At 48.2% G+C, this 12,662-nt stretch overlaps 1 protein-coding gene across 5 annotated transcripts in view; it reads right to left on the bottom strand.

Annotated features, from left to right (window-relative positions):
- The window catches only part of RPH3AL (rabphilin 3A like (without C2 domains)), a 144,448-nt gene extending 139,119 nt beyond the window's left edge, over positions 1-5,329 (bottom strand). For all 5 annotated transcript variants that reach the window (XM_077165459.1, XM_077165455.1, XM_077165460.1 and 2 more), the window contains exon 1: positions 5,249-5,329. The gene's annotated coding sequence lies outside the window, so the exon portion shown is untranslated. The remainder of the gene's footprint in view (positions 1-5,248) is intronic.
- Positions 5,330-12,662: the final 7,333 nt, after the last annotated feature.

The raw sequence follows: 12,662 nt of genomic DNA, 5'->3' as shown, positions 1-12,662 counted from the left end.
GTCAGCAGGAGAAGGGCCACGCTGAAGACTGAGCAGAACCCAACTGGCCACCTGCTAGCGACCGGAGCTCTTCCTAAGCCCAGCAGGGAGGCGATCAGAGCCGGCCCTGGCCCTGCATCCAAACCCCCAGTACCGCCCCCTTCGGGAACCTGGGGTCACCCACCTGTCACCTCCCACTTGTCACAAGAAATCTAAGCTTCCAAGTATAGGGAAGTCAAAGGTGTGATCTTTCTTACAGGAGGGACTGGCATGTCTGTGTTCACTTGCTGGATTTAAGTCACTGCTGCTTTTTTTTTTTTCCTGTTTTGGCAAAATTTTTTGAAGTATAACATACATATAAGCGGATGCTCAGGTGATTCAGTGGTAGAATGCTCGCCTTCCATGAGGGAGACCCGGGTTTGATTTTCAGACCATGCACCTCCCTCCCGCCCACACCCCCCAAAAAGAAGAAAATACATACAGAGAAATATACATATCAAAATCGGCACATCTTGCCAGCATGAACAGCAGCATGCAGATTGAGCAACCAAACTTCACCAGCATCCCAGAAGCCCACTGTGTGCTGCCAGGAAACCACTACCCTGACTTCCAACACCTTAAACTCGTTTTGCCTTTTTTGTGCTTTATATAAATAGAATCATACAGTACACGCTCATTTGTGTCTGGCTCCTTTGGCTTGGCATTATGTTTGTGTGATTCATCCGTGTTGTTGCGTGTGATTGTGGATTGCTCATTCTCACTGCAGTATAGGGTTTGATTGAGTGAAAATATCCTAATTCACTTGCCCGCTCTATCGCTGATGGACACTGGAGGTTTTCCAGTTTGGGGGTTATTACAGATGGGGCGTCTATGAACATTCCAGTGCATACCTTTTCAATGCAACTTTTTGTCCATCGTAAGATATATAAAGTTGAAAAACCACTGCTTTAAGCCCCAAATCTTGGGAAAGCCAAGCTGCCCCACCTCCCCAATTCACCCTTTCATCCATTAAATGTAATCCTTCCATTGTTTACAGAGTATCAAGTAAAGAGCACTGGCCACCGGCACCAGACTTCCCAGGTCTAAGGTCCAGTTCTAACAGTGACTTGCTGTGTGTCCTCAGACAACACAAGTATGTAAGTTTCCTGACCTTTAAAATGGGGATAACAAGAGTATTTCTATATCATTTGGATGAGGATTAAATAAGAGAATGGAGTCTGCACACAGGAAGCATTCAATCAATGTCAGCAGCTAAGATTGCTGCCGAGGGAACCCTGTCTTTCTCAGCACCCTCAAGGTCCCTGCTGCGGCATCTATGAGCAAGGCCCCTGCGGAGAAGAAGGGGGTGAAGACAAACAGCTTCACGGCCTCCTGCGACAGGAGCCGAGCTGCACAGACGCACCCCCCCTTCCCCTCCCCCCCCACCAAACACGCCCATCCCTCAGCCTCTCCAGGCACCCAGAATGTGCCACAGCCACAGCTACTTTTCTTTTACCCACAGGGCACTAGATTTCATTCAAAATGTGACCAAAAGCCAGGGTCACCCTTCCAGGGTCACGGTTAATGGTGTGCGAGCACCGAAGTGACAAGTTGCCGGGGCATCCACAGTTCCCAGACAATGCTGCTTGAAAAACCTCTCTCTCTCTCTTTTAATGTCTATGCAAAAAGGGTGAAAAGGAATATTTTATTTTTTTGGTCAACAAAGATAGAAAAAGCCCCTCAAACCATAGAGTGCCCAGGCCTAGGAGCAAGAGACTGGGGCCGAGTGAGCTATTGGTTGCCATGACAACCGTATTTCACAGCAGGAATTCATTTTCATATGACAGTGACCAGAGGAGAGAAGGGAAGGATGGCGCCTAAAGAAACTTAGTTGAAAGCGTTATCACTTGGGGGTTGGGGGTTTGTTGAGCAACAAACAAGCATTTAAAAGTGGCTTGGGCGGCCACGGTGGTTTAGCAGGCAGAGCCACGCAGAGACCCGGGTTCAATTCCCAATGCCTGTCCATGCAAAAAAAAAAAAGTGGCTTAAGGGACAGAAATGACCCAAGGGCCCTGGAGGGTTTTGCTCTTCTGCCGCTCTGACTCAAGGCAAGACAATACCCAGCCTGTTTCAAGACCTCCTGACAATGTCACAGCCTCCCTGAGTCACAGGTTCCACCATTAACCATCTATTCCACTACAGAGTCCTTTCCTGGAGCTCAGCAGGGTTCCAAGCAACCTGCTGAGCAGGATACCAGTACTTCCCCTTCCCGAACACCTGGGTCAGGTGTAGGAGGGCATGTAACACACATCCCAGGTGTAGGAGGGCCACAGAAAATGTAACACACATCCCGGGCAGAAGCATATGCTTTCCTGGACAAACAGCAAAACCCAGTATATAAAAATGGTCCTGAGTATGGCCAGAAGAGTAAAAAAATAAGGATAAATAAATAAATAAATAATGGCGGGGGGGGGGGATTGGGTAGGTTGCAATACTAGTGGTCAATGAGAGGGAGGGGTAAGGGATATGGGATGTATGGGTTATTTCTTTTGTCTTTTTATCTCTTTTTCTGGACTGATGCAAATGTTCTAAAAATGATCATGATGACGAATACACAACTATGTGATGATATTGTGAGCCACTGATTGTACACATTGGATGGACTGCATGGTGTGTGATGATAGCTCAATAAAAATATTAAAAAAAAAAAAGTTCTGGGAGTCTGGCAGACATGAGCTCCTTCCCCAGCTTTGCTACCCTACAAGCTGTGTGAGTTAAGGGCCTGGACCCACCTGGGTTTGCGTTGTCCTGGGTAAACTGAGGACAGCCATCAGGATGCCTGCCTCCCCGAGTGGTGCACGGATGCCACAAAACCAGGAGATGCCTGGAAAGACCAGCGCGTGGCCCGACAGCTCATAATGGCTCGATAAACAGCTACCGTGATTAGGAGCTGGGAAAGCATATCTCACACCCATGATACAATCGGGGGTTAACAGCAAAGAACAAACTGTTCAACTGCGTAGCACAAACTGTAATCCATGCATCAATATGCAGGGCAGGGTGTCTACACACGGGAACCGGGTACCAACGGAAGAGTCCAGGAGGGTGGGGGAGTTAGAAGTGGACCCTGAATGATAAAAAAAATAAAGGCATTCTTGGAGATTTGGGTTCAGGAGGAGGGATTCCTTTATTGAATACCTACAGTGTGCACACCCTGTAGGATCCAGGGGAAAGGGAACAGCAGTCAGGGACAAGAGGGGACATGAGATGAGCAAGCAGACAGCTGCACTTGGTGGACAGAAGGGCCCAGTGGACTAGGCCAGGAGAAGGGCCATGGTCCAGCCTGGGGGAGGCAAGCGAAGGTTTTCCAAAAGGGTAAGGTCAAGGGGGCCTGCCATGGCAGGAACCTCTGAAGATTTCTAGGTGGGGCAGACACAAGGTGAAAGCAGGGTGCAGAGACACCTCTGGTCTTTCCATTAGACTGGAGGTGACATGCCAGGTGCCAGATGGACTGCGGGGATTAAAGAGGCCTCTGTACTCTGACCTAAGAAGATCAAGGCTTGGAGAAGGCTCATCACAAAGGGGAAGGGAGAGGCACAAAAGACACTTCGGAGAAAAGTATGATGTACTGAGAACAAGGGAAGCCACTGTTGGAAAGGAAAGCAAGGGCAGCTGTCTAGAGAAGGCGGCATCCAGCCTTGGACATGCTTCATTTGGGGTGAACACTGGGGCATCCAAGGAGGGAGAGAGACAGGGCCAGGGTTAGGAACCAGAGGAGAAAGGCCCTGAGGACTCCTGAAGCAAGCACTCCAAGCTAAATACTGGGCCTCACAAACCATCCCAGTAAAGAGGGCAGGAGGTCAGAAAAGGGGGAGAAATAAGAACAAAGCTAGGAGAGAGGTGTGCCCCAGAAATCACAGCAGAGGCAGAGGCTGCAAGGAGGACCCCAGTCGGGTGAGGGACCATTGGTCAGGCAGAACCAAGAGGGGCCGACAAAAGAGCAGCGTTGGAAAAGATGACTTTCCAGAAGGCAGTTTCAGCACAGCGGTGGGGCCGGTGGCCAGGCTGCAGAGGATGAAGGAAGGAGGTGGGAGCAGAAAGGGAGGTAGCAGGTGCAGGGCACTTATTGGGAAAATGTGACAGTAGAGAAAAGAGGAAACGAAGCTGATGGCTCAGATCCATGTTTTCTTCCTACCAGAGATGGAAAGTCAAGTGGGTGACAGAGGCAGGGGGTGGAGGGCTGGGAGCCAGGCGTCTCAGAGGTGTGGGGCAGGGAGCAGCAGAGGGCCCACTGCAGCCCTGGCTCTGCCAGTGGCCCTGCCAGGGGCTTCATGGGCACCACGGGCAGCGGGCACTTCCCCAAAGCCTTCTGCCTGGGACAGCCAGAGGTGGGCCTCCCTGGTGGGAGTCGGCTCGGGAGAATGGGGAAAAAAAACCAAACCCGGAGCAGGATACTAAAGGCCAAAAGAGATGGGCAGGGCGCCGGGGAAATCCTGTCCCGAGTCCTAAATACCCCCATTTCCGCACTCCCACACTTCTGGGCGTCAACGTGCCGTGGGAATCCCACTCTTAACCACCTAACCATGGGCTAAAACCCAAATATCAGGGCCCCGGGCCAACACAGCACCCCCCACTCCGATCTTCAGGACTGTTGGATCCCCACCAAAGGCAAGGCCAAGTACAGAGGGCCAGCGGCGCCCGCCTCTCACCCCCGGCCCCCGCGCGGGCGCCGGCAGCAGCGCGGCCCCGAGGCCCCTCCCGCCCGCACGTGCGCGCCGGGGCAGGCGCCGGGTAAACACCGCACTTGTGGCCTCGCTGGGCGGGAGCGCTCACCCCAGCGCCGCCTGCCGTCCGCAGCCGCCCGCGCGCGCCCTCTCGCCGCCCCTCCCCCACCGCCGCCCCCACGGCAGCCCCCGGGGCCCCCGAGCTCGGGCGCACGCCGGGCTCTCCGGAGCGTCCCGGCCAGGCTGCTGGCGAGGAACCGAGTGCAAACTGTTCCGGGGGGCCGGGCCCGGCGGCGCTGCCCCAGCCAGGTCAGGTCCAGCCCCAGGCTCCGGGCGAAGGCAGCGGCGGGCGCGGCCGGGGAGGGGAGGCCCGCGCCAGGCCCTGCCCGCGCCCCGCCGGCCCCGGGACTCGTCCCGGCCCCGAACTCATAGAGCTCCCGCTTCCACTCGCCCTCCGGGGCCGCCCTGCGCGCTCCCTCCGGCCCCCGCCACGGAGCCAAACGCACTTCCCGGCCCTCAAAGACCGGGTCCCCAAAGGGGGGCGGCCCCACTTTAGCCAGACTTACCTGGGGGCTCGGTCCTGTCCGGCCCGGCGCGCTCCCTGGCTGCCCTCTGGCGGTGGCCGCGAGTACCCCGGCGCCGCCCCGGCCCGGCCCGGCCCGCCCCTCTCCGACCTGGGACCTGTCGCTGCAACCGGGAGAACTCGGCCCGAGGTCACTGGGATACCCGCCAGGGCCCCTCCGGATGGCTGTCCTCGCTCACGGAACGGGTCTCAACGGCCACTTCTTTTACTGCATAACACACATCTCTATCTTTAAGCAGTTTTAGTCCACATACACACACCCAAAACCTGCGTTTATAAAAATGACCCATTCCTCACAACCCTAGGGGGCAAAAGGAGGGCCAGGATGGGTTCTGGGGCCTAGAATAAGTAACTGGCACTAACTGGAGCTCAACAAATATTTGTTGAATGAATGAATGCTCCACTGATTGGGGCTGTGGGGGCGGCGGCAAACCGAGGCCACTTGCTACAGTCACTGAAGGAAGCAGCTGCAAAAAGCTAAGGCTTTTATCCGCCGGGTGTCTTGGCCCCACCATTTCAGAAACATCTGCGGATGGTCCCCATTTACCCACACTGAGCCTCTGAGACTGGCAGTGCACCAGGTGGGGTGCGTGTGGGGGAGATGGGAATGGGGGGGGGGGCGTCCTGCTAGGGAAGATTAGACCAAAAAACTCTTAAGAAAAATCATTTCCTGAGATAACCCTGGAAATCAGTAGGTGGGTGACAGCTAACTCTAGGAGTCCTGGTTTCTAGCCTTCTGCACCAATGCGATGTGGTTGTCCTGGGCAGACTTCCTTTTGGGGTTTGGGTCTTCCTTGGACCTGTGACCTGGGAAGGGTGACGTATCTCTCTAAGCCAGCATTGTCCAAGAAGCTTTCTGCAGGATGGAAATGTGCTGGATTTGTGCTGTCAACCGGGCACACATTGCTAGTGCAATCGAGAAAATGAATTTTTAATTTTAATTAATTAAAACTCATTGAATGTATATAGTCACTTGCAAAATGTGGTTGTGCAAAATGGAGATGACAGTGGTCCCGTTGTGAGAAAAAGCCCCTGGCCCAATGCCTGGCTCCCTGTAAGACACTCGGCAGCAGCAGTTAGTGTCACAGACATCACTGTCATCACCTTATCAACCCTACAAAGTCAAGATTGAAGGGGAGTCTACAGGCTCTCCAGTCCCCCTGGCCACCCATGACTACCCCTCCAGGAGTTCCTCACGTCACAGCGTGCACGGCCAGGTGACAGCGCAAGCATCTTCTATGCCGAGATCCAACCTCTATTTGGACAGTTGATCACCTAAAAAAAGTTTATACACTGACCTGAAGTTACCTTCCTGTAGCACCTCCTCTTTGTCCATGAAAAGCTAATCTCCTAGAACCTTTTGTTTTGTTCAATATTAGAATTTTCAACAGGCCTAGAGCCAACTAAGATGGGTGATGGGATACCGTTCAGGGTTTTGTCCCGCAAAGATGATTTGAACAACCAGCAAGAACTGGCAGAAACATCTTACTCAAAGCTCCAGAGAAAAGTGAAAGGAGTGCAGTAACAGGGCAAGTACCAAATCAGGAAAAAGGTCTACTTAAAAGCAGTAGGATCTCCAGGCACCATGCCTGGCCCTCTTCTACCTGTCCCCAGCTTGGTGCCAGGCAACCTGCTCCCAGAACCAATCCCTGGTCCTGGGTCTAGAAGGAACAGAGTAACCCTCATGCACACACTGGCCCAGTATATCTGGTGGTGGCCGGAGGGCCTGCCTGTCCTAGAACTTGCCCTGGTGTAGCAGGCAGCCTAGCAGCAGCGCACTCCTAGGGAACCGAAGGGAGAGCAGTCAAGTGGCTGCCTGGGGCAAGGGACTGCCGGCTGTGGGACCAACAGTGCAGTTCTCTGGAAGAGGGGATATTTGTGTCTCTAAAAACAGGAATCCCTAAGGCCATAAGCATAGGCCTTAGACAAGACAGATGGATAGAAAGGATCTGGGAAGCTCCTACCTGTTAGCCTTGAGCTGTTCTCTAAACCCATTGTATGGATAAACCCTGAAGGAGAGCTCTTGCACAGGTCATCCAACTCAGACTAAGAAAGGTGTTTTCTTTTTTTCCTTCTATTTTTCTAGCTGCTGGCATTTAAGGAAAGCTCTGTCATAAAACTGGCTGAAAACATTCTTAAGGAACTGCAGCTTCAGAGTCCAAATTCCACCAATAACATTAAAATGTCAAAATGTCCAGGTTTCAACAACAAATTAAGAAAAACATAAAACCAGGAAGTGATGGTCCAGACACAGGAGAAAATTAAAGCATTAGAAAACATCAGTGAGGAGGGTCAGACCTGGGAGAGACTAAGACTTTAAAAAATGGTCCTCAGTAGGCTCAAAGAGCTAAGGGAAAATACGAACAAAGAACTAAAGGAAATCAAGAAAATGACACTAAGAAGAGGAGAAGGGCAGGTGAAGACCGAGGCAGAGATTGGAGTGATGCAGACACAGGCCAAGGAACACTTGGGGCCACCAGAATTTGGAAGAGGAGAGGAGGGAATCTCCTTGAGAGCCTTCAGAGGGAGTGTGGCCTGCCGACACCTGGATTTCAAACTTCTGACTTCCAGAACCATGAGTGAAGACATTTCTGTTGTTTTAAGTCCTTGAGTTCGTGGTAATTTGCGGCCCTTGGAAACTACTGCAACAGAGAACTGGAATTTGACTTAGAGTGGACAGAATCATCAGTAAAGTTTACATTTCTCTCTGAAACTTCTGTGTGAGTATATTTTGCTAGAGAACTCAAAGAAGTGTTGACTTTTAAGAATGCAGAGCAAGAGGACAGGGTAGTTTCCAAGGCAGGGAGTCTTGAAAGAATAAGTCCCTCTGATCAGAGGGAGTTCTAAGTTCTAAAATGGGGTGTGTTCTTATAATTTAAAGTGGCCCCAAAGCTGCATGATCTGCCTGGCATATCCTTACAAAGATGGAAGGGACCCCCAGTGGAATGTTTTGAAAGGCAGTGGGGAAAAGCAAGGTCGTTTCCTAGTTGGTACCGCATCAAGTTGAATTTGTCCAACAACCTCATTACACAAACAAATGCGAATATATTTGCCCAAAGACTTCTGCTTCGTTCAAGATGGAGTATCGGCGGACTGGATTAACTCCAGGCCTGAAACAACTAACATGCCAGACGAAGTATAGGAAACAACAGCTCTCGAGACACTGGACATCAAGTAAGGAAGGCGAATGGAAGCTCTTCACCGCCCCAGTTCACTGCCTGCAGAGTTTCCAGGCCACGGTGCAGGGAAGCAGAAATCAGGCAGAGTCTAGCTGTCTCCTGGAATTGAAGAAACTGCGCTGGGAAGCCAGAGAAGTCAAACCAAGTAGAGTTTGCAGGGTAGAGTACTAGAGAGGAGAGAGCTGCCCAGAGAGAAAAATCGAGATCTGCAGAGAGGTGCCCTCCAGTATTCAACTGAGTAACTTCAGTTGAGTTCTACTCAAGGTTGGGGAGTGAACCACCCAAAAAGATGAGAGGGAACAGTGCCCATTGCTGACACAGGGCTGTAAATAATACCTGTTCCTAACAGCCAAAGTGGAAGACTTCATAATTTAAGGACCATCAATACCACTGATTTCAGTACTTTGTGACATAGATATTCATGTCCTTAAGTTATGGATGTGCTTATTTATGAGCCCAAAGACTCAGTGATAGAAATCAGTAGAACTAAAACTCAAACTCTGCTCTCCTTACTTCGAGGCAGCTGGTGTCCTTTTGTTCCAGTAAACCACATCACCTTCTGTGTGTTTCCTGTGACCCCTCACGCACATACAGTGGGCCAATAAAAGAGGACAACCAGCATCCTGTTTTTCGTGTTTCAAAAAGTCAAATGGAAACCCACATTATGTGTTCTCACTGCTACTAACTGGCACCTTGAGTGTCTTTTTTAGGGCTGGAATGCTTTCATGTCAGGAGGAGGCTGCTGGGTGCCCCATGCTGATGAGAAGCTCTGCCTGTAATTGCCCATTTATTGGTTCAGCAACATTTGTTGAGCCTCCTCTATGGACCAGTCACCCACCAGGCTCTAGGATTACAAAGAAGAAAGAACAGTCCTTTGTCCCCGAGGAGCCTGGCTTACTGAATGGACAATAAAAACAAGCAGATGGGCCTTTACAAACTATAAAAATTGCTTTTGAGGAGCTGGATTCCCATGTTAACCCAGCTTCAAGCTCCCATATGTACCCAGCACAGTGATACTGCAAGCAGCATGGTGAGAGTCACCCACTTAGGAGTCTTGAAGTAAGAACATCCCAGGGACATGTTGACAGCCTCAGTTTCTGCTCTGTGGGAGCAAACCAGGGTGGAGTAGGAGTGATGCAAAGAGATGTAAGGAGGCCCTTTCCTATCCTAAAAGAGTTGGGCTCAGACTTTCCTTTTCAAAAGATTGGAGGTAGGACAAATGATGCTTGGAGAATTGGATATCCATATCCAAAAGAATGAAAGAGGACCCTTATCTCATGCCTTATACAAAAAGAAACTCAAAATGGATCAAAGACTAAATATTAGAACTAAGACCATAAAACTTTTAGAAGAAAATGTAGGGAAATATCTTAAAGATCTTGTGGTAGGAGGTGGTTTCTTAGACCTTATACCCAAAGCGTGAGCAATGAAAAGAGTAATAGATAAATGGGATCTCCTCAAATTTGAATACTTTTTTGTATCAAAGGACTTTGTCAGGAAAGTAAGGCAGCCTATGCAATGGAAGACAATATTTGGAAACCACGTATCAGATAAGGGTTTTATATCCAGAATATATAAAGAGATCCTACAACTCAACAACAAAAAGACAAACAACTCAATTAAAAAATGGGCAAAAGACGTGGATAGACACTTTTCCAAAGAGGAAATACAAATGGCTCAAAAGCATATGAAAAGGCACTCGGCTTCACTGGCTATTAGGGAAATACAAATCAGAACCACGATGCGATATCAACTCAAACCTACTAGAATGGCTATTATCAAAAAACAGAAGACCGCAAGTGCTGGAGAGGGTGTGGAGAAAGAGGCACACTTAGTCATTGGGGGGGATGTAAAATGGTGTAGCCATTCTGGAAGGCAGTTTGGCAGTTCCTCAGGAAGCTAAGTATAGAATTGCCATATGAACTAGCAATTCCATTTCTAAGTACACACTCGGAAGTATTGAAAACAAGAATGTGAATGAACATCTGCACATTGATGTTTATTACAGCATTATTCACGATTACCAAAAGATGGAAACAGTTCAAACGTCCATCAGTGGATGAGTAGATAAACAAACTGTGATGTATACATACAATGGAATATTACACAGCTGTAAAACAGAATAAAGTCATGACCTGGATGAACCTTGAGGTCATTATGTTGAGCAAAATAAGCCAGAAACAAAAGGACAATCACTGTATGTAATATGAATTAAGTATAATGAGCAAACTCTGAGAGTTAAAGGTGAGAACATGGGTTATCAGGAGGTAGAGGGTAGAGATTAGGCAGTTGATGCTGAAGGAATACAGAATGTTCAGCAAGATTGATTGTAAAGATTCAGAAATGGATAGCACAATACTGTGTGATTGTAGCACAATATTGTAAGTATAATGAACAAAGATGAATGTGAGTATAGTGAACATGGAAGACTAGGGGCATGTATGACACCAGAAGGAAAGATAGAGGATAAAAACTGGGATTGCATAATTTAGCAAAACCTAGAGTAGGCAATGATGGTGATTAAATGTACAAATATAGAAAAGTTTTTATATGAGGGAGAGCAAGTGAATGTCACCGCTGCAAGGTGTTAAAAACTGGATGGTATGTACAGAAAACAATTAATGCAAACTAGGGTCTGTGGTTAACAGTAATACTGGAGTATTCTTTCATTAATTGTAACAAAGGCAATATACCAATGCTAAATGTCAATAAGAGGGGAAAAAAAGGGAGGGATATGGGATTCTTCTTGTTGGTGTTGTTTCCCCTTTTTCCCCCTTTTTGTTTCTTTCCTCTTCCTCTTTCTTAGCAGGGGAAATGGAAATGTTCTTATAGAGATTGTGATGGCAAATGCATATTACACCGGTAGCCATTGGTTGTACACTTAGGATGGATTGTACGGTGGGTGAATAAAACTGTTTTTAAAAATAAAAACAATTGTAGGTAGGGAGCAGACAGTGTGGACAAGTTGGTATAAACTGACCAGACAGTCTGGGAGTCTCTGGGTGTTTAGTGGTCCAGGGTCACCCTGGCCAGCATCCTCTGGCGACCTTATCAGGTGAGGGACCTGGGGATGCTCACCTCAGCTTCCCAAAATGCATCTCTCCAGGTTGGTTTGGAGCAGTGGAGATATAGGCAGTCCTGGACATTTTTTGATAAACCTTAGTCTCCTGTCAAGCAGATAAGGATGAGACAGAGGGAATACTCATCCCTCATCCTCCTTATTTTTTAATCCTAGGAGTCCTGGCACAACTGGAGTTCCCCATTGCTTTCCCCCACCCCCAGCTTGCCTCCTTCTCTTAATTAATTGACTTTATGTTTAGAACAGTTTTAGATTTACAGAAAAAAGGGACAGATAGTACAGATAGTTCTCTTATTATTAACATTTTTCACTCGTGCTCTATTTTACAATTAATCAACCAATATTTGTAGGTTATAACTCATCAAAGTCCATAATTTGTTCAGATTTCCTTGTTTTTTACAGAATGGTCTTTTTCTGTGCCAGGATCCCATCTGGGACACCTCAGTTCATTTAGTTGTCACGTCTCCTTAGGCTCCTCTTTGCTGTACAGTTCTCAGCTTTCCTTGTTTTTTGATGACTGTGACAATTTTGAGGGGTCTTGATCAATTTTGTTGTGGAATAAAACTACTTGAATTTGTCTGATTTTTTTTTCATGATTAGATTGGGTTATGGGTTTGGGAGGAAAACCGCAGAGGCCAAGTGCCATTTCATCACATCATATCAAAGCTGCATACCATCAGTACAATTTATGACGCTGATCTTGGCCTTGATCACCTGGCTGAAGTAGTGTTTGTCAGGTTTCTCCTCTCTAAAGTTACTGTTTTCCACTTTTTCCATAGTACTTTTTAAAAGAAAGTTACTATGCACAGCTCACACTCAAGAAGTGGAAAATTAAGCTTCCCCTCCTTTAAAGTGGAGTATCTACATAATTTATTTGGAATTCTTCTGCACAAATGATTCATCTCTTCTCCTCTATTAATTTATTCATCATTCATTTATATCAATATGGACTCATGGGTATGTATTTACACTTTGAGTTATAATCCAACATTATTTGATCTATTCTATTGCTTTAATTGTTCTAGATTTGGCCTATGGGGCTATTTCAGTTGGTTCCTGTGCCCCTTTGATATGCTGCCATCAATGTGGGGTGTTTTATTGTTTGTTTGCTTTTAGCACTTCCTTACTTTCTGGCACTA

This window comes from Tamandua tetradactyla, chromosome 6, assembly GCF_023851605.1.
Source record: "Tamandua tetradactyla isolate mTamTet1 chromosome 6, mTamTet1.pri, whole genome shotgun sequence".
Classification (NCBI taxonomy): Eukaryota; Metazoa; Chordata; class Mammalia; order Pilosa; family Myrmecophagidae; genus Tamandua; species Tamandua tetradactyla.
The sequence above is the reverse complement of the archived record's forward strand: the minus strand, read 5'-3'. Positions and strand labels throughout refer to the sequence as shown.